General features: G+C 46.6%; 46 non-coding genes and 1 pseudogene across 46 annotated transcripts; all 47 read left to right on the forward strand.

Annotated features, from left to right (window-relative positions):
* The first annotated feature begins 251 nt into the window (after nt 1–251).
* On the forward strand, nt 252–370 carry LOC146877852 (5S ribosomal RNA). The gene has a single exon (XR_014989555.1). It is a non-coding gene; the product is annotated as a 5S ribosomal RNA (ribosomal RNA).
* A 445-nt stretch (nt 371–815) lies between these two features.
* On the forward strand, nt 816–934 carry LOC146877853 (5S ribosomal RNA). The gene has a single exon (XR_014989567.1). It is a non-coding gene; the product is annotated as a 5S ribosomal RNA (ribosomal RNA).
* A 218-nt stretch (nt 935–1,152) lies between these two features.
* On the forward strand, nt 1,153–1,271 carry LOC146877854 (5S ribosomal RNA). Its single transcript, XR_014989579.1, has one exon. It is a non-coding gene; the product is annotated as a 5S ribosomal RNA (ribosomal RNA).
* A 218-nt stretch (nt 1,272–1,489) lies between these two features.
* Nucleotides 1,490–1,608, forward strand: LOC146877855 (5S ribosomal RNA). Its single transcript, XR_014989282.1, has one exon. It is a non-coding gene; the product is annotated as a 5S ribosomal RNA (ribosomal RNA).
* A 218-nt stretch (nt 1,609–1,826) lies between these two features.
* Nucleotides 1,827–1,945, forward strand: LOC146877856 (5S ribosomal RNA). Its single transcript, XR_014989590.1, has one exon. It is a non-coding gene; the product is annotated as a 5S ribosomal RNA (ribosomal RNA).
* Nucleotides 1,946–2,163: 218 nt separating this feature from the next.
* On the forward strand, nt 2,164–2,282 carry LOC146877857 (5S ribosomal RNA). Its single transcript, XR_014989601.1, has one exon. It is a non-coding gene; the product is annotated as a 5S ribosomal RNA (ribosomal RNA).
* A 218-nt stretch (nt 2,283–2,500) lies between these two features.
* Nucleotides 2,501–2,619, forward strand: LOC146877858 (5S ribosomal RNA). The gene has a single exon (XR_014989612.1). It is a non-coding gene; the product is annotated as a 5S ribosomal RNA (ribosomal RNA).
* Nucleotides 2,620–2,837: 218 nt separating this feature from the next.
* LOC146877859 (5S ribosomal RNA) lies at nt 2,838–2,956 on the forward strand. The gene has a single exon (XR_014989902.1). It is a non-coding gene; the product is annotated as a 5S ribosomal RNA (ribosomal RNA).
* Nucleotides 2,957–3,174: 218 nt separating this feature from the next.
* LOC146877860 (5S ribosomal RNA) lies at nt 3,175–3,293 on the forward strand. Its single transcript, XR_014989623.1, has one exon. It is a non-coding gene; the product is annotated as a 5S ribosomal RNA (ribosomal RNA).
* A 218-nt stretch (nt 3,294–3,511) lies between these two features.
* On the forward strand, nt 3,512–3,630 carry LOC146877861 (5S ribosomal RNA). The gene has a single exon (XR_014989634.1). It is a non-coding gene; the product is annotated as a 5S ribosomal RNA (ribosomal RNA).
* Nucleotides 3,631–3,848: 218 nt separating this feature from the next.
* Nucleotides 3,849–3,967, forward strand: LOC146877862 (5S ribosomal RNA). Its single transcript, XR_014989646.1, has one exon. It is a non-coding gene; the product is annotated as a 5S ribosomal RNA (ribosomal RNA).
* Nucleotides 3,968–4,185: 218 nt separating this feature from the next.
* LOC146877863 (5S ribosomal RNA) lies at nt 4,186–4,304 on the forward strand. The gene has a single exon (XR_014989657.1). It is a non-coding gene; the product is annotated as a 5S ribosomal RNA (ribosomal RNA).
* A 218-nt stretch (nt 4,305–4,522) lies between these two features.
* On the forward strand, nt 4,523–4,641 carry LOC146877864 (5S ribosomal RNA). The gene has a single exon (XR_014989668.1). It is a non-coding gene; the product is annotated as a 5S ribosomal RNA (ribosomal RNA).
* Nucleotides 4,642–4,859: 218 nt separating this feature from the next.
* LOC146877865 (5S ribosomal RNA) lies at nt 4,860–4,978 on the forward strand. The gene has a single exon (XR_014989255.1). It is a non-coding gene; the product is annotated as a 5S ribosomal RNA (ribosomal RNA).
* A 218-nt stretch (nt 4,979–5,196) lies between these two features.
* LOC146877866 (5S ribosomal RNA) lies at nt 5,197–5,316 on the forward strand (annotated as a pseudogene).
* Nucleotides 5,317–5,521: 205 nt separating this feature from the next.
* LOC146877867 (5S ribosomal RNA) lies at nt 5,522–5,640 on the forward strand. The gene has a single exon (XR_014989679.1). It is a non-coding gene; the product is annotated as a 5S ribosomal RNA (ribosomal RNA).
* Nucleotides 5,641–5,858: 218 nt separating this feature from the next.
* Nucleotides 5,859–5,977, forward strand: LOC146877868 (5S ribosomal RNA). The gene has a single exon (XR_014989155.1). It is a non-coding gene; the product is annotated as a 5S ribosomal RNA (ribosomal RNA).
* Nucleotides 5,978–6,195: 218 nt separating this feature from the next.
* Nucleotides 6,196–6,314, forward strand: LOC146877869 (5S ribosomal RNA). Its single transcript, XR_014989690.1, has one exon. It is a non-coding gene; the product is annotated as a 5S ribosomal RNA (ribosomal RNA).
* A 218-nt stretch (nt 6,315–6,532) lies between these two features.
* Nucleotides 6,533–6,654, forward strand: LOC146877870 (5S ribosomal RNA). Its single transcript, XR_014989422.1, has one exon. It is a non-coding gene; the product is annotated as a 5S ribosomal RNA (ribosomal RNA).
* A 218-nt stretch (nt 6,655–6,872) lies between these two features.
* On the forward strand, nt 6,873–6,991 carry LOC146877871 (5S ribosomal RNA). Its single transcript, XR_014989701.1, has one exon. It is a non-coding gene; the product is annotated as a 5S ribosomal RNA (ribosomal RNA).
* A 218-nt stretch (nt 6,992–7,209) lies between these two features.
* LOC146877872 (5S ribosomal RNA) lies at nt 7,210–7,328 on the forward strand. Its single transcript, XR_014989283.1, has one exon. It is a non-coding gene; the product is annotated as a 5S ribosomal RNA (ribosomal RNA).
* Nucleotides 7,329–7,546: 218 nt separating this feature from the next.
* LOC146877873 (5S ribosomal RNA) lies at nt 7,547–7,665 on the forward strand. The gene has a single exon (XR_014989712.1). It is a non-coding gene; the product is annotated as a 5S ribosomal RNA (ribosomal RNA).
* Nucleotides 7,666–7,883: 218 nt separating this feature from the next.
* Nucleotides 7,884–8,002, forward strand: LOC146877874 (5S ribosomal RNA). Its single transcript, XR_014989350.1, has one exon. It is a non-coding gene; the product is annotated as a 5S ribosomal RNA (ribosomal RNA).
* Nucleotides 8,003–8,220: 218 nt separating this feature from the next.
* Nucleotides 8,221–8,339, forward strand: LOC146877875 (5S ribosomal RNA). The gene has a single exon (XR_014989284.1). It is a non-coding gene; the product is annotated as a 5S ribosomal RNA (ribosomal RNA).
* A 218-nt stretch (nt 8,340–8,557) lies between these two features.
* Nucleotides 8,558–8,676, forward strand: LOC146877876 (5S ribosomal RNA). The gene has a single exon (XR_014989723.1). It is a non-coding gene; the product is annotated as a 5S ribosomal RNA (ribosomal RNA).
* A 218-nt stretch (nt 8,677–8,894) lies between these two features.
* On the forward strand, nt 8,895–9,013 carry LOC146877877 (5S ribosomal RNA). Its single transcript, XR_014989734.1, has one exon. It is a non-coding gene; the product is annotated as a 5S ribosomal RNA (ribosomal RNA).
* Nucleotides 9,014–9,231: 218 nt separating this feature from the next.
* On the forward strand, nt 9,232–9,350 carry LOC146877878 (5S ribosomal RNA). The gene has a single exon (XR_014989746.1). It is a non-coding gene; the product is annotated as a 5S ribosomal RNA (ribosomal RNA).
* Nucleotides 9,351–9,568: 218 nt separating this feature from the next.
* On the forward strand, nt 9,569–9,687 carry LOC146877879 (5S ribosomal RNA). Its single transcript, XR_014989758.1, has one exon. It is a non-coding gene; the product is annotated as a 5S ribosomal RNA (ribosomal RNA).
* A 218-nt stretch (nt 9,688–9,905) lies between these two features.
* LOC146877880 (5S ribosomal RNA) lies at nt 9,906–10,024 on the forward strand. Its single transcript, XR_014989770.1, has one exon. It is a non-coding gene; the product is annotated as a 5S ribosomal RNA (ribosomal RNA).
* A 116-nt stretch (nt 10,025–10,140) lies between these two features.
* Nucleotides 10,141–10,259, forward strand: LOC146877881 (5S ribosomal RNA). Its single transcript, XR_014989781.1, has one exon. It is a non-coding gene; the product is annotated as a 5S ribosomal RNA (ribosomal RNA).
* Nucleotides 10,260–10,477: 218 nt separating this feature from the next.
* Nucleotides 10,478–10,596, forward strand: LOC146877882 (5S ribosomal RNA). Its single transcript, XR_014989792.1, has one exon. It is a non-coding gene; the product is annotated as a 5S ribosomal RNA (ribosomal RNA).
* Nucleotides 10,597–10,814: 218 nt separating this feature from the next.
* On the forward strand, nt 10,815–10,933 carry LOC146877883 (5S ribosomal RNA). Its single transcript, XR_014989256.1, has one exon. It is a non-coding gene; the product is annotated as a 5S ribosomal RNA (ribosomal RNA).
* Nucleotides 10,934–11,151: 218 nt separating this feature from the next.
* LOC146877884 (5S ribosomal RNA) lies at nt 11,152–11,270 on the forward strand. The gene has a single exon (XR_014989803.1). It is a non-coding gene; the product is annotated as a 5S ribosomal RNA (ribosomal RNA).
* A 218-nt stretch (nt 11,271–11,488) lies between these two features.
* On the forward strand, nt 11,489–11,607 carry LOC146877885 (5S ribosomal RNA). Its single transcript, XR_014989814.1, has one exon. It is a non-coding gene; the product is annotated as a 5S ribosomal RNA (ribosomal RNA).
* A 218-nt stretch (nt 11,608–11,825) lies between these two features.
* LOC146877886 (5S ribosomal RNA) lies at nt 11,826–11,944 on the forward strand. Its single transcript, XR_014989357.1, has one exon. It is a non-coding gene; the product is annotated as a 5S ribosomal RNA (ribosomal RNA).
* A 218-nt stretch (nt 11,945–12,162) lies between these two features.
* Nucleotides 12,163–12,281, forward strand: LOC146877887 (5S ribosomal RNA). Its single transcript, XR_014989825.1, has one exon. It is a non-coding gene; the product is annotated as a 5S ribosomal RNA (ribosomal RNA).
* Nucleotides 12,282–12,499: 218 nt separating this feature from the next.
* On the forward strand, nt 12,500–12,621 carry LOC146877888 (5S ribosomal RNA). The gene has a single exon (XR_014989423.1). It is a non-coding gene; the product is annotated as a 5S ribosomal RNA (ribosomal RNA).
* Nucleotides 12,622–12,839: 218 nt separating this feature from the next.
* On the forward strand, nt 12,840–12,958 carry LOC146877889 (5S ribosomal RNA). The gene has a single exon (XR_014989836.1). It is a non-coding gene; the product is annotated as a 5S ribosomal RNA (ribosomal RNA).
* A 218-nt stretch (nt 12,959–13,176) lies between these two features.
* LOC146877890 (5S ribosomal RNA) lies at nt 13,177–13,295 on the forward strand. Its single transcript, XR_014989398.1, has one exon. It is a non-coding gene; the product is annotated as a 5S ribosomal RNA (ribosomal RNA).
* A 218-nt stretch (nt 13,296–13,513) lies between these two features.
* On the forward strand, nt 13,514–13,632 carry LOC146877891 (5S ribosomal RNA). Its single transcript, XR_014989847.1, has one exon. It is a non-coding gene; the product is annotated as a 5S ribosomal RNA (ribosomal RNA).
* Nucleotides 13,633–13,850: 218 nt separating this feature from the next.
* Nucleotides 13,851–13,969, forward strand: LOC146877892 (5S ribosomal RNA). The gene has a single exon (XR_014989858.1). It is a non-coding gene; the product is annotated as a 5S ribosomal RNA (ribosomal RNA).
* Nucleotides 13,970–14,187: 218 nt separating this feature from the next.
* LOC146877893 (5S ribosomal RNA) lies at nt 14,188–14,306 on the forward strand. Its single transcript, XR_014989870.1, has one exon. It is a non-coding gene; the product is annotated as a 5S ribosomal RNA (ribosomal RNA).
* A 218-nt stretch (nt 14,307–14,524) lies between these two features.
* On the forward strand, nt 14,525–14,643 carry LOC146877894 (5S ribosomal RNA). Its single transcript, XR_014989881.1, has one exon. It is a non-coding gene; the product is annotated as a 5S ribosomal RNA (ribosomal RNA).
* A 218-nt stretch (nt 14,644–14,861) lies between these two features.
* LOC146877895 (5S ribosomal RNA) lies at nt 14,862–14,980 on the forward strand. The gene has a single exon (XR_014989892.1). It is a non-coding gene; the product is annotated as a 5S ribosomal RNA (ribosomal RNA).
* Nucleotides 14,981–15,198: 218 nt separating this feature from the next.
* Nucleotides 15,199–15,317, forward strand: LOC146877896 (5S ribosomal RNA). The gene has a single exon (XR_014989903.1). It is a non-coding gene; the product is annotated as a 5S ribosomal RNA (ribosomal RNA).
* Nucleotides 15,318–15,535: 218 nt separating this feature from the next.
* LOC146877897 (5S ribosomal RNA) lies at nt 15,536–15,654 on the forward strand. Its single transcript, XR_014989914.1, has one exon. It is a non-coding gene; the product is annotated as a 5S ribosomal RNA (ribosomal RNA).
* Nucleotides 15,655–15,872: 218 nt separating this feature from the next.
* Nucleotides 15,873–15,991, forward strand: LOC146877898 (5S ribosomal RNA). Its single transcript, XR_014989159.1, has one exon. It is a non-coding gene; the product is annotated as a 5S ribosomal RNA (ribosomal RNA).
* Nucleotides 15,992–16,157: the final 166 nt, after the last annotated feature.

Here is a 16,157-nt window from a genome sequence, read left to right on the forward strand (position 1 = left end):
GTGACCTCCTGGGAAGTCCTCGTGTTGCACCTCTTTTTTACGTTATTTTCTTTTCCTACGTTCTTTTCATCACTGTTTTCTTTTGCAATCAAATCCTAAATTATCACCTAAATCATTCCAACTGACTACTACCAAAATCTCTTCAGACCAAAACAACCCACCTCACGTCCCCGTGCCCCCGCGCCGCGCCAAGTGTTCAAACTTAGGCCCAATGCGAAACCCATATGTACATTGATCGTGCAATACTTCACAGGTGCGATCATACCAGCACTAATGCACCGGATCCCATCAGAACTCCGCAGTTAAGCGTGCTTGGGCGAGAGTAGTACTAGGATGGGTGACCTCCTGGGAAGTCCTCGTGTTGCACCTCTTTTTTACGTTATTTTCTTTTCCTACGTTCTTTTCATCACTGTTTTCTTTTGCAATCAAATCCTAAATTATCACCTAAATCATTCCAACTGACTACTACCAAAATCTCTTCAGACCAAAACAACCCACCTCACGTCCCCGTGCCCCCGCGCCGCGCCAAGTGTTCAAACTTAGGCCCAATGCGAAACCCATATGTACATTGATCGTGCAATACTTCACAGGTGCGATCATACCAGCACTAATGCACCGGATCCCATCAGAACTCCGCAGTTTTCTTTTGCAATCAAATCCTAAATTATCACCTAAATCATTCCAACTGACTACTACCAAAATCTCTTCAGACCAAAACAACCCACCTCACGTCCCCGTGCCCCCGCGCCGCGCCAAGTGTTCAAACTTAGGCCCAATGCGAAACCCATATGTACATTGATCGTGCAATACTTCACAGGTGCGATCATACCAGCACTAATGCACCGGATCCCATCAGAACTCCGCAGTTAAGCGTGCTTGGGCGAGAGTAGTACTAGGATGGGTGACCTCCTGGGAAGTCCTCGTGTTGCACCTCTTTTTTACGTTATTTTCTTTTCCGACGTTCTTTTCATCACTGTTTTCTTTTGCAATCAAATCCTAAATTATCACCTAAATCATTCCAACTGACTACTACCAAAATCTCTTCAGACCAAAACAACCCACCTCACGTCCCCGTGCCCCCGCGCCGCGCCAAGTGTTCAAACTTAGGCCCAATGCGAAACCCATATGTACATTGATCGTGCAATACTTCACAGGTGCGATCATACCAGCACTAATGCACCGGATCCCATCAGAACTCCGCAGTTAAGCGTGCTTGGGCGAGAGTAGTACTAGGATGGGTGACCTCCTGGGAAGTCCTCGTGTTGCACCTCTTTTTTACGTTATTTTCTTTTCCTACGTTCTTTTCATCACTGTTTTCTTTTGCAATCAAATCCTAAATTATCACCTAAATCATTCCAACTGACTACTACCAAAATCTCTTCAGACCAAAACAACCCACCTCACGTCCCCGTGCCCCCGCGCCGCGCCAAGTGTTCAAACTTAGGCCCAATGCGAAACCCATATGTACATTGATCGTGCAATACTTCACAGGTGCGATCATACCAGCACTAATGCACCGGATCCCATCAGAACTCCGCAGTTAAGCGTGCTTGGGCGAGAGTAGTACTAGGATGGGTGACCTCCTAGGAAGTCCTCGTGTTGCACCTCTTTTTTACGTTATTTTCTTTTCCCACGTTCTTTTCATCACTGTTTTCTTTTGCAATCAAATCCTAAATTATCACCTAAATCATTCCAACTGACTACTACCAAAATCTCTTCAGACCAAAACAACCCACCTCACGTCCCCGTGCCCCCGCGCCGCGCCAAGTGTTCAAACTTAGGCCCAATGCGAAACCCATATGTACATTGATCGTGCAATACTTCACAGGTGCGATCATACCAGCACTAATGCACCGGATCCCATCAGAACTCCGCAGTTAAGCGTGCTTGGGCGAGAGTAGTACTAGGATGGGTGACCTCCTGGGAAGTCCTCGTGTTGCACCTCTTTTTTACGTTATTTTCTTTTCCTACGTTCTTTTCATCACTGTTTTCTTTTGCAATCAAATCCTAAATTATCACCTAAATCATTCCAACTGACTACTACCAAAATCTCTTCAGACCAAAACAACCCACCTCACGTCCCCGTGCCCCCGCGCCGCGCCAAGTGTTCAAACTTAGGCCCAATGCGAAACCCATATGTACATTGATCGTGCAATACTTCACAGGTGCGATCATACCAGCACTAATGCACCGGATCCCATCAGAACTCCGCAGTTAAGCGTGCTTGGGCGAGAGTAGTACTAGGATGGGTGACCTCCTGGGAAGTCCTCGTGTTGCACCTCTTTTTTACGTTATTTTCTTTTCCTACGTTCTTTTCATCACTGTTTTCTTTTGCAATCAAATCCTAAATTATCACCTAAATCATTCCAACTGACTACTACCAAAATCTCTTCAGACCAAAACAACCCACCTCACGTCCCCGTGCCCCCGCGCCGCGCCAAGTGTTCAAACTTAGGCCCAATGCGAAACCCATATGTACATTGATCGTGCAATACTTCACAGGTGCGATCATACCAGCACTAATGCACCGGATCCCATCAGAACTCCGCAGTTAAGCGTGCTTGGGCGAGAGTAGTACTAGGATGGGTGACCTCCTGGGAAGTCCTCGTGTTGCACCTCTTTTTTACGTTATTTTCTTTTCCCACGTTCTTTTCATCACTGTTTTCTTTTGCAATCAAATCCTAAATTATCACCTAAATCATTCCAACTGACTACTACCAAAATCTCTTCAGACCAAAACAACCCACCTCACGTCCCCGTGCCCCCGCGCCGCGCCAAGTGTTCAAACTTAGGCCCAATGCGAAACCCATATGTACATTGATCGTGCAATACTTCACAGGTGCGATCATACCAGCACTAATGCACCGGATCCCATCAGAACTCCGCAGTTAAGCGTGCTTGGGCGAGAGTAGTACTAAGATGGGTGACCTCCTGGGAAGTCCTCGTGTTGCACCTCTTTTTTACGTTATTTTCTTTTCCTACGTTCTTTTCATCACTGTTTTCTTTTGCAATCAAATCCTAAATTATCACCTAAATCATTCCAACTGACTACTACCAAAATCTCTTCAGACCAAAACAACCCACCTCACGTCCCCGTGCCCCCGCGCCGCGCCAAGTGTTCAAACTTAGGCCCAATGCGAAACCCATATGTACATTGATCGTGCAATACTTCACAGGTGCGATCATACCAGCACTAATGCACCGGATCCCATCAGAACTCCGCAGTTAAGCGTGCTTGGGCGAGAGTAGTACTAGGATGGGTGACCTCCTGGGAAGTCCTCGTGTTGCACCTCTTTTTTACGTTATTTTCTTTTCCTACGTTCTTTTCATCACTGTTTTCTTTTGCAATCAAATCCTAAATTATCACCTAAATCATTCCAACTGACTACTACCAAAATCTCTTCAGACCAAAACAACCCACCTCACGTCCCCGTGCCCCCGCGCCGCGCCAAGTGTTCAAACTTAGGCCCAATGCGAAACCCATATGTACATTGATCGTGCAATACTTCACAGGTGCGATCATACCAGCACTAATGCACCGGATCCCATCAGAACTCCGCAGTTAAGCGTGCTTGGGCGAGAGTAGTACTAGGATGGGTGACCTCCTGGGAAGTCCTCGTGTTGCACCTCTTTTTTACGTTATTTTCTTTTCCTACGTTCTTTTCATCACTGTTTTCTTTTGCAATCAAATCCTAAATTATCACCTAAATCATTCCAACTGACTACTACCAAAATCTCTTCAGACCAAAACAACCCACCTCACGTCCCCGTGCCCCCGCGCCGCGCCAAGTGTTCAAACTTAGGCCCAATGCGAAACCCATATGTACATTGATCGTGCAATACTTCACAGGTGCGATCATACCAGCACTAATGCACCGGATCCCATCAGAACTCCGCAGTTAAGCGTGCTTGGGCGAGAGTAGTACTAGGATGGGTGACCTCCTGGGAAGTCCTCGTGTTGCACCTCTTTTTTACGTTATTTTCTTTTCCTACGTTCTTTTCATCACTGTTTTCTTTTGCAATCAAATCCTAAATTATCACCTAAATCATTCCAACTGACTACTACCAAAATCTCTTCAGACCAAAACAACCCACCTCACGTCCCCGTGCCCCCGCGCCGCGCCAAGTGTTCAAACTTAGGCCCAATGCGAAACCCATATGTACATTGATCGTGCAATACTTCACAGGTGCGATCATACCAGCACTAATGCACCGGATCCCATCAGAACTCCGCAGTTAAGCGTGCTTGGGCGAGAGTAGTACTAGGATGGGTGACCTCCTGGGAAGTCCTCGTGTTGCACCTCTTTTTTACGTTATTTTCTTTTCCTACGTTCTTTTCATCACTGTTTTCTTTTGCAATCAAATCCTAAATTATCACCTAAATCATTCCAACTGACTACTACCAAAATCTCTTCAGACCAAAACAACCCACCTCACGTCCCCGTGCCCCCGCGCCGCGCCAAGTGTTCAAACTTAGGCCCAATGCGAAACCCATATGTACATTGATCGTGCAATACTTCACAGGTGCGATCATACCAGCACTAATGCACCGGATCCCATCAGAACTCCGCAGTTAAGCGTGCTTGGGCGAGAGTAGTACTAGGATGGGTGACCTCCTGGGAAGTCCTCGTGTTGCACCTCTTTTTTACGTTATTTTCTTTTCCCACGTTCTTTTCATCACTGTTTTCTTTTGCAATCAAATCCTAAATTATCACCTAAATCATTCCAACTGACTACTACCAAAATCTCTTCAGACCAAAACAACCAACCTCACGTCCCCGTGCCCCCGCGCCGCGCCAAGTGTTCAAACTTAGGCCCAATGCGAAACCCATATGTACATTGATCGTGCAATACTTCACAGGTGTGATCATACCAGCACTAATGCACCGGATCCCATCAGAACTCCGCAGTTAAGCGTGCTTGGGCGAGAGTAGTACTAAGATGGGTGACCTCCTGGGAAGTCCTCGTGTTGCACCTCTTTTTTACGTTATTTTCTTTTCCTACGTTCTTTTCATCACTGTTTTCTTTTGCAATCAAATCCTAAATTATCACCTAAATCATTCCAACTGACTACTACCAAAATCTCTTCAGACCAAAACAACCCACCTCACGTCCCCGTGCCCCCGCGCCGCGCCAAGTGTTCAAACTTAGGCCCAATGCGAAACCCATATGTACATTGATCGTGCAATACTTCACAGGTGCGATCATACCAGCACTAATGCACCGGATCCCATCAGAACTTCGCAGTTAAGCGTGCTTGGGCGAGAGTAGTACTAGGATGGGTGACCTCCTGGGAAGTCCTCTTTTTTACGTTATTTTCTTTTCCTACGTTCTTTTCATCACTGTTTTCTTTTGCAATCAAATCCTAAATTATCACCTAAATCATTCCAACTGACTACTACCAAAATCTCTTCAGACCAAAACAACCCACCTCACGTCCCCGTGCCCCCGCGCCGCGCCAAGTGTTCAAACTTAGGCCCAATGCGAAACCCATATGTACATTGATCGTGCAATACTTCACAGGTGCGATCATACCAGCACTAATGCACCGGATCCCATCAGAACTCCGCAGTTAAGCGTGCTTGGGCGAGAGTAGTACTAGGATGGGTGACCTCCTGGGAAGTCCTCGTGTTGCACCTCTTTTTTACGTTATTTTCTTTTCCCACGTTCTTTTCATCACTGTTTTCTTTTGCAATCAAATCCTAAATTATCACCTAAATCATTCCAACTGACTACTACCAAAATCTCTTCAGACCAAAACAACCCACCTCACGTCCCCGTGCCCCCGCGCCGCGCCAAGTGTTCAAACTTAGGCCCAATGCGAAACCCATATGTACATTGATCGTGCAATACTTCACAGGTGCGATCATACCAGCACTAATGCACCGGATCCCATCAGAACTCCGCAGTTAAGCGTGCTTGGGCGAGAGTAGTACTAGGATGGGTGACCTCCTGAGAAGTCCTCGTGTTGCACCTCTTTTTTACGTTATTTTCTTTTCCTACGTTCTTTTCATCACTGTTTTCTTTTGCAATCAAATCCTAAATTATCACCTAAATCATTCCAACTGACTACTACCAAAATCTCTTCAGACCAAAACAACCCACCTCACGTCCCCGTGCCCCCGCGCCGCGCCAAGTGTTCAAACTTAGGCCCAATGCGAAACCCATATGTACATTGATCGTGCAATACTTCACAGGTGCGATCATACCAGCACTAATGCACCGGATCCCATCAGAACTCCGCAGTTAAGCGTGCTTGGGCGAGAGTAGTACTAGGATGGGTGACCTCCTGGGAAGTCCTCGTGTTGCACCTCTTTTTTACGTTATTTTCTTTTCCCAAGTTCTTTTCATCACTGTTTTCTTTTGCAATCAAATCCTAAATTATCACCTAAATCATTCCAACTGACTACTACCAAAATCTCTTCAGACCAAAACAACCCACCTCACGTCCCCGTGCCCCCGCGCCGCGCCAAGTGTTCAAACTTAGGCCCAATGCGAAACCCATATGTACATTGATCGTGCAATACTTCACAGGTGCGATCATACCAGCACTAATGCACCGGATCCCATCAGAACTCCGCAGTTAAGCGTGCTTGGGCGAGAGTAGTACTAGGATGGGTGACCTCTTCCTGGGAAGTCCTCGTGTTGCACCTCTTTTTTACGTTATTTTCTTTTCCTACGTTCTTTTCATCACTGTTTTCTTTTGCAATCAAATCCTAAATTATCACCTAAATCATTCCAACTGACTACTACCAAAATCTCTTCAGACCAAAACAACCCACCTCACGTCCCCGTGCCCCCGCGCCGCGCCAAGTGTTCAAACTTAGGCCCAATGCGAAACCCATATGTACATTGATCGTGCAATACTTCACAGGTGCGATCATACCAGCACTAATGCACCGGATCCCATCAGAACTCCGCAGTTAAGCGTGCTTGGGCGAGAGTAGTACTAGGATGGGTGACCTCCTGGGAAGTCCTCGTGTTGCACCTCTTTTTTACGTTATTTTCTTTTCCTACGTTCTTTTCATCACTGTTTTCTTTTGCAATCAAATCCTAAATTATCACCTAAATCATTCCAACTGACTACTACCAAAATCTCTTCAGACCAAAACAACCCACCTCACGTCCCCGTGCCCCCGCGCCGCGCCAAGTGTTCAAACTTAGGCCCAATGCGAAACCCATATGTACATTGATCGTGCAATACTTCACAGGTGCGATCATACCAGCACTAATGCACCGGATCCCATCAGAACTCCGCAGTTAAGCGTGCTTGGGCGAGAGTAGTACTAGGATGGGTGACCTCCTAGGAAGTCCTCGTGTTGCACCTCTTTTTTACGTTATTTTCTTTTCCCACGTTCTTTTCATCACTGTTTTCTTTTGCAATCAAATCCTAAATTATCACCTAAATCATTCCAACTGACTACTACCAAAATCTCTTCAGACCAAAACAACCCACCTCACGTCCCCGTGCCCCCGCGCCGCGCCAAGTGTTCAAACTTAGGCCCAATGCGAAACCCATATGTACATTGATCGTGCAATACTTCACAGGTGCGATCATACCAGCACTAATGCACCGGATCCCATCAGAACTCCGCAGTTAAGCGTGCTTGGGCGAGAGTAGTACTAGGATGGGTGACCTCCTGGGAAGTCCTCGTGTTGCACCTCTTTTTTACGTTATTTTCTTTTCCTACGTTCTTTTCATCACTGTTTTCTTTTGCAATCAAATCCTAAATTATCACCTAAATCATTCCAACTGACTACTACCAAAATCTCTTCAGACCAAAACAACCCACCTCACGTCCCCGTGCCCCCGCGCCGCGCCAAGTGTTCAAACTTAGGCCCAATGCGAAACCCATATGTACATTGATCGTGCAATACTTCACAGGTGCGATCATACCAGCACTAATGCACCGGATCCCACCAGAACTCCGCAGTTAAGCGTGCTTGGGCGAGAGTAGTACTAGGATGGGTGACCTCCTGGGAAGTCCTCGTGTTGCACCTCTTTTTTACGTTATTTTCTTTTCCTACGTTCTTTTCATCACTGTTTTCTTTTGCAATCAAATCCTAAATTATCACCTAAATCATTCCAACTGACTACTACCAAAATCTCTTCAGACCAAAACAACCCACCTCACGTCCCCGTGCCCCCGCGCCGCGCCAAGTGTTCAAACTTAGGCCCAATGCGAAACCCATATGTACATTGATCGTGCAATACTTCACAGGTGCGATCATACCAGCACTAATGCACCGGATCCCATCAGAACTCCGCAGTTAAGCGTGCTTGGGCGAGAGTAGTACTAGGATGGGTGACCTCCTAGGAAGTCCTCGTGTTGCACCTCTTTTTTACGTTATTTTCTTTTCCCACGTTCTTTTCATCACTGTTTTCTTTTGCAATCAAATCCTAAATTATCACCTAAATCATTCCAACTGACTACTACCAAAATCTCTTCAGACCAAAACAACCCACCTCACGTCCCCGTGCCCCCGCGCCGCGCCAAGTGTTCAAACTTAGGCCCAATGCGAAACCCATATGTACATTGATCGTGCAATACTTCACAGGTGCGATCATACCAGCACTAATGCACCGGATCCCATCAGAACTCCGCAGTTAAGCGTGCTTGGGCGAGAGTAGTACTAGGATGGGTGACCTCCTGGGAAGTCCTCGTGTTGCACCTCTTTTTTACGTTATTTTCTTTTCCTACGTTCTTTTCATCACTGTTTTGTTTTGCAATCAAATCCTAAATTATCACCTAAATCATTCCAACTGACTACTACCAAAATCTCTTCAGACCAAAACAACCCACCTCACGTCCCCGTGCCCCCGCGCCGCGCCAAGTGTTCAAACTTAGGCCCAATGCGAAACCCATATGTACATTGATCGTGCAATACTTCACAGGTGCGATCATACCAGCACTAATGCACCGGATCCCATCAGAACTCCGCAGTTAAGCGTGCTTGGGCGAGAGTAGTACTAGGATGGGTGACCTCCTGGGAAGTCCTCGTGTTGCACCTCTTTTTTACGTTATTTTCTTTTCCTACGTTCTTTTCATCACTGTTTTCTTTTGCAATCAAATCCTAAATTATCACCTAAATCATTCCAACTGACTACTACCAAAATCTCTTCAGACCAAAACAACCCACCTCACGTCCCCGTGCCCCCGCGCCGCGCCAAGTGTTCAAACTTAGGCCCAATGCGAAACCCATATGTACATTGATCGTGCAATACTTCACAGGTGCGATCATACCAGCACTAATGCACCGGATCCCATCAGAACTCCGCAGTTAAGCGTGCTTGGGCGAGAGTAGTACTAGGATGGGTGACCTCCTGGGAAGTCCTCGTGTTGCACCTCTTTTTTACGTTATTTTCTTTTCCTACGTTCTTTTCATCACTGTTTTGTTTTGCAATCAAATCCTAAATTATCACCTAAATCATTCCAACTGACTACTACCAAAATCTCTTCAGACCAAAACAACCCACCTCACGTCCCCGTGCCCCCGCGCCGCGCCAAGTGTTCAAACTTAGGCCCAATGCGAAACCCATATGTACATTGATCGTGCAATACTTCACAGGTGCGATCATACCAGCACTAATGCACCGGATCCCATCAGAACTCCGCAGTTAAGCGTGCTTGGGCGAGAGTAGTACTAGGATGGGTGACCTCCTGGGAAGTCCTCGTGTTGCACCTCTTTTTTACGTTATTTTCTTTTCCTACGTTCTTTTCATCACTGTTTTCTTTTGCAATCAAATCCTAAATTATCACCTAAATCATTCCAACTGACTACTACCAAAATCTCTTCAGACCAAAACAACCCACCTCACGTCCCCGTGCCCCCGCGCCGCGCCAAGTGTTCAAACTTAGGCCCAATGCGAAACCCATATGTACATTGATCGTGCAATACTTCACAGGTGCGATCATACCAGCACTAATGCACCGGATCCCATCAGAACTCCGCAGTTAAGCGTGCTTGGGCGAGAGTAGTACTAGGATGGGTGACCTCCTGGGAAGTCCTCGTGTTGCACCTCTTTTTTACGTTATTTTCACAACCCACCTCACGTCCCCGTGCCCCCGCGCCGCGCCAAGTGTTCAAACTTAGGCCCAATGCGAAACCCATATGTACATTGATCGTGCAATACTTCACAGGTGCGATCATACCAGCACTAATGCACCGGATCCCATCAGAACTCCGCAGTTAAGCGTGCTTGGGCGAGAGTAGTACTAGGATGGGTGACCTCCTGGGAAGTCCTCGTGTTGCACCTCTTTTTTACGTTATTTTCTTTTCCTACGTTCTTTTCATCACTGTTTTCTTTTGCAATCAAATCCTAAATTATCACCTAAATCATTCCAACTGACTACTACCAAAATCTCTTCAGACCAAAACAACCCACCTCACGTCCCCGTGCCCCCGCGCCGCGCCAAGTGTTCAAACTTAGGCCCAATGCGAAACCCATATGTACATTGATCGTGCAATACTTCACAGGTGCGATCATACCAGCACTAATGCACCGGATCCCATCAGAACTCCGCAGTTAAGCGTGCTTGGGCGAGAGTAGTACTAGGATGGGTGACCTCCTGGGAAGTCCTCGTGTTGCACCTCTTTTTTACGTTATTTTCTTTTCCCACGTTCTTTTCATCACTGTTTTCTTTTGCAATCAAATCCTAAATTATCACCTAAATCATTCCAACTGACTACTACCAAAATCTCTTCAGACCAAAACAACCCACCTCACGTCCCCGTGCCCCCGCGCCGCGCCAAGTGTTCAAACTTAGGCCCAATGCGAAACCCATATGTACATTGATCGTGCAATACTTCACAGGTGTGATCATACCAGCACTAATGCACCGGATCCCATCAGAACTCCGCAGTTAAGCGTGCTTGGGCGAGAGTAGTACTAAGATGGGTGACCTCCTGGGAAGTCCTCGTGTTGCACCTCTTTTTTACGTTATTTTCTTTTCCTACGTTCTTTTCATCACTGTTTTCTTTTGCAATCAAATCCTAAATTATCACCTAAATCATTCCAACTGACTACTACCAAAATCTCTTCAGACCAAAACAACCCACCTCACGTCCCCGTGCCCCCGCGCCGCGCCAAGTGTTCAAACTTAGGCCCAATGCGAAACCCATATGTACATTGATCGTGCAATACTTCACAGGTGCGATCATACCAGCACTAATGCACCGGATCCCATCAGAACTCCGCAGTTAAGCGTGCTTGGGCGAGAGTAGTACTAGGATGGGTGACCTCCTGGGAAGTCCTCGTGTTGCACCTCTTTTTTACGTTATTTTCTTTTCCTACGTTCTTTTCATCACTGTTTTCTTTTGCAATCAAATCCTAAATTATCACCTAAATCATTCCAACTGACTACTACCAAAATCTCTTCAGACCAAAACAACCCACCTCACGTCCCCGTGCCCCCGCGCCGCGCCAAGTGTTCAAACTTAGGCCCAATGCGAAACCCATATGTACATTGATCGTGCAATACTTCACAGGTGCGATCATACCAGCACTAATGCACCGGATCCCATCAGAACTCCGCAGTTAAGCGTGCTTGGGCGAGAGTAGTACTAGGATGGGTGACCTCCTGGGAAGTCCTCGTGTTGCACCTCTTTTTTACGTTATTTTCTTTTCCCACGTTCTTTTCATCACTGTTTTCTTTTGCAATCAAATCCTAAATTATCACCTAAATCATTCCAACTGACTACTACCAAAATCTCTTCAGACCAAAACAACCCACCTCACGTCCCCGTGCCCCCGCGCCGCGCCAAGTGTTCAAACTTAGGCCCAATGCGAAACCCATATGTACATTGATCGTGCAATACTTCACAGGTGCGATCATACCAGCACTAATGCACCGGATCCCATCAGAACTCCGCAGTTAAGCGTGCTTGGGCGAGAGTAGTACTAGGATAGGTGACCTCCTGGGAAGTCCTCGTGTTGCACCTCTTTTTTACGTTATTTTCTTTTCCTACGTTCTTTTCATCACTGTTTTCTTTTGCAATCAAATCCTAAATTATCACCTAAATCATTCCAACTGACTACTACCAAAATCTCTTCAGACCAAAACAACCCACCTCACGTCCCCGTGCCCCCGCGCCGCGCCAAGTGTTCAAACTTAGGCCCAATGCGAAACCCATATGTACATTGATCGTGCAATACTTCACAGGTGCGATCATACCAGCACTAATGCACCGGATCCCATCAGAACTCCGCAGTTAAGCGTGCTTGGGCGAGAGTAGTACTAGGATGGGTGACCTCCTGGGAAGTCCTCGTGTTGCACCTCTTTTTTACGTTATTTTCTTTTCCCAAGTTCTTTTCATCACTGTTTTCTTTTGCAATCAAATCCTAAATTATCACCTAAATCATTCCAACTGACTACTACCAAAATCTCTTCAGACCAAAACAACCCACCTCACGTCCCCGTGCCCCCGCGCCGCGCCAAGTGTTCAAACTTAGGCCCAATGCGAAACCCATATGTACATTGATCGTGCAATACTTCACAGGTGCGATCATACCAGCACTAATGCACCGGATCCCATCAGAACTCCGCAGTTAAGCGTGCTTGGGCGAGAGTAGTACTAGGATGGGTGACCTCTTCCTGGGAAGTCCTCGTGTTGCACCTCTTTTTTACGTTATTTTCTTTTCCTACGTTCTTTTCATCACTGTTTTCTTTTGCAATCAAATCCTAAATTATCACCTAAATCATTCCAACTGACTACTACCAAAATCTCTTCAGACCAAAACAACCCACCTCACGTCCCCGTGCCCCCGCGCCGCGCCAAGTGTTCAAACTTAGGCCCAATGCGAAACCCATATGTACATTGATCGTGCAATACTTCACAGGTGCGATCATACCAGCACTAATGCACCGGATCCCATCAGAACTCCGCAGTTAAGCGTGCTTGGGCGAGAGTAGTACTAGGATGGGTGACCTCCTGGGAAGTCCTCGTGTTGCACCTCTTTTTTACGTTATTTTCTTTTCCTACGTTCTTTTCATCACTGTTTTCTTTTGCAATCAAATCCTAAATTATCACCTAAATCATTCCAACTGACTACTACCAAAATCTCTTCAGACCAAAACAACCCACCTCACCTCCCCGTGCCCCCGCGCCGCGCCAAGTGTTCAAACTTAGGCCCAATGCGAAACCCATATGTACATTGATCGTGCAATACTTCACAGGTGCGATCATACCAGCACTAATGCACCGGATCCCATCAGAACTCCGCAGTTAAGCGTGCTTGGGCGAGAGTAGTACTAGGATGGGTGACCTCCTAGGAAGTCCTGGTGTTGCACCTCTTTTTTACGTTATTTTCTTTTCCCACGTTCTTTTCATCACTGTTTTCTTTTGCAATCAAATCCTAAATTATCACCTAAATCATTCCAACTGACTACTACCAAAATCTCTTCAGACCAAAACAACCCACCTCACGTCCCCGTGCCCCCGCGCCGCGCCAAGTGTTCAAACTTAGGCCCAATGCGAAACCCATATGTACATTGATCGTGCAATACTTCACAGGTGCGATCATACCAGCACTAATGCACCGGATCCCATCAGAACTCCGCAGTTAAGCGTGCTTGGGCGAGAGTAGTACTAGGATGGGTGACCTCCTGGGAAGTCCTCGTGTTGCACCTCTTTTTTACGTTATTTTCTTTTCCTACGTTCTTTTCATCACTGTTTTCTTTTGCAATCAAATCCTAAATTATCACCTAAATCATTCCAACTGACTACTACCAAAATCTCTTCAGACCAAAACAACCCACCTCACGTCCCCGTGCCCCCGCGCCGCGCCAAGTGTTCAAACTTAGGCCCAATGCGAAACCCATATGTACATTGATCGTGCAATACTTCACAGGTGCGATCATACCAGCACTAATGCACCGGATCCCATCAGAACTCCGCAGTTAAGCGTGCTTGGGCGAGAGTAGTACTAGGATGGGTGACCTCCTGGGAAGTCCTCGTGTTGCACCTCTTTTTTACGTTATTTTCTTTTCCTACGTTCTTTTCATCACTGTTTTCTTTTGCAATCAAATCCTAAATTATCACCTAAATCATTCCAACTGACTACTACCAAAATCTCTTCAGACCAAAACAACCCACCTCACGTCCCCGTGCCCCCGCGCCGCGCCAAGTGTTCAAACTTAGGCCCAATGCGAAACCCATATGTACATTGATCGTGCAATACTTCACAGGTGCGATCATACCAGCACTAATGCACCGGATCCCATCAGAACTCCGCAGTTAAGCGTGCTTGGGCGAGAGTAGTACTAGGATGGGTGACCTCCTGGGAAGTCCTCGTGTTGCACCTCTTTTTTACGTTATTTTCTTTTCCTACGTTCTTTTCATCACTGTTTTCTTTTGCAATCAAATCCTAAATTATCACCTAAATCATTCCAACTGACTACTACCAAAATCTCTTCAGACCAAAACAACCCACCTCACGTCCCCGTGCCCCCGCGCCGCGCCAAGTGTTCAAACTTAGGCCCAATGCGAAACCCATATGTACATTGATCGTGCAATACTTCACAGGTGCGATCATACCAGCACTAATGCACCGGATCCCATCAGAACTCCGCAGTTAAGCGTGCTTGGGCGAGAGTAGTACTAGGATGGGTGACCTCCTGGGAAGTCCTCGTGTTGCACCTCTTTTTTACGTTATTTTCTTTTCCCACGTTCTTTTCATCACTGTTTTCTTTTGCAATCAAATCCTAAATTATCACCTAAATCATTCCAACTGACTACTACCAAAATCTCTTCAGACCAAAACAACCCACCTCACGTCCCCGTGCCCCCGCGCCGCGCCAAGTGTTCAAACTTAGGCCCAATGCGAAACCCATATGTACATTGATCGTGCAATACTTCACAGGTGCGATCATACCAGCACTAATGCACCGGATCCCATCAGAACTCCGCAGTTAAGCGTGCTTGGGCGAGAGTAGTACTAGGATGGGTGACCTCCTGGGAAGTCCTCGTGTTGCACCTCTTTTTTACGTTATTTTCTTTTCCTACGTTCTTTTCATCACTGTTTTCTTTTGCAATCAAATCCTAAATTATCACCTAAATCATTCCAACTGACTACTACCAAAATCTCTTCAGACCAAAACAACCCACCTCACGTCCCCGTGCCCCCGCGCCGCGCCAAGTGTTCAAACTTAGGCCCAATGCGAAACCCATATGTACATTGATCGTGCAATACTTCACAGGTGCGATCATACCAGCACTAATGCACCGGATCCCATCAGAACTCCGCAGTTAAGCGTGCTTGGGCGAGAGTAGTACTAGGATGGGTGACCTCCTGGGAAGTCCTCGTGTTGCACCTCTTTTTTACGTTATTTTCTTTTCCTACGTTCTTTTCATCACTGTTTTCTTTTGCAATCAAATCCTAAATTATCACCTAAATCATTCCAACTGACTACTACCAAAATCTCTTCAGACCAAAACAACCCACCTCACGTCCCCGTGCCCCCGCGCCGCGCCAAGTGTTCAAACTTAGGCCCAATGCGAAACCCATATGTACATTGATCGTGCAATACTTCACAGGTGCGATCATACCAGCACTAATGCACCGGATCCCATCAGAACTCCGCAGTTAAGCGTGCTTGGGCGAGAGTAGTACTAGGATGGGTGACCTCCTGGGAAGTCCTCGTGTTGCACCTCTTTTTTACGTTATTTTCTTTTCCCACGTTCTTTTCATCACTGTTTTCTTTTGCAATCAAATCCTAAATTATCACCTAAATCATTCCAACTGACTACTACCAAAATCTCTTCAGACCAAAACAACCCACCTCACGTCCCCGTGCCCCCGCGCCGCGCCAAGTGTTCAAACTTAGGCCCAATGCGAAACCCATATGTACATTGATCGTGCAATACTTCACAGGTGCGATCATACCAGCACTAATGCACCGGATCCCATCAGAACTCCGCAGTTAAGCGTGCTTGGGCGAGAGTAGTACTAGGATGGGTGACCTCCTGGGAAGTCCTCGTGTTGCACCTCTTTTTTACGTTATTTTCTTTTCCTACGTTCTTTTCATCACTGTTTTCTTTTGCAATCAAATCCTAAATTATCACCTAAATCATTCCAACTGACTACTACCAAAATCTCTTCAGACCAAAACAACCCACCTCACGTCCCCGTGCCCCCGCGCCGCGCCAAGTGTTCA

The sequence above is a fragment of the Vigna unguiculata genome, unplaced genomic scaffold (assembly GCF_037176805.1).
Source record: "Vigna unguiculata cultivar grain cowpea cultivar isolate G323 ecotype 2 unplaced genomic scaffold, ASM3717680v1 ptg000026l_ERROPOS8475000, whole genome shotgun sequence".
Taxonomy (NCBI): Eukaryota; Viridiplantae; Streptophyta; class Magnoliopsida; order Fabales; family Fabaceae; genus Vigna; species Vigna unguiculata.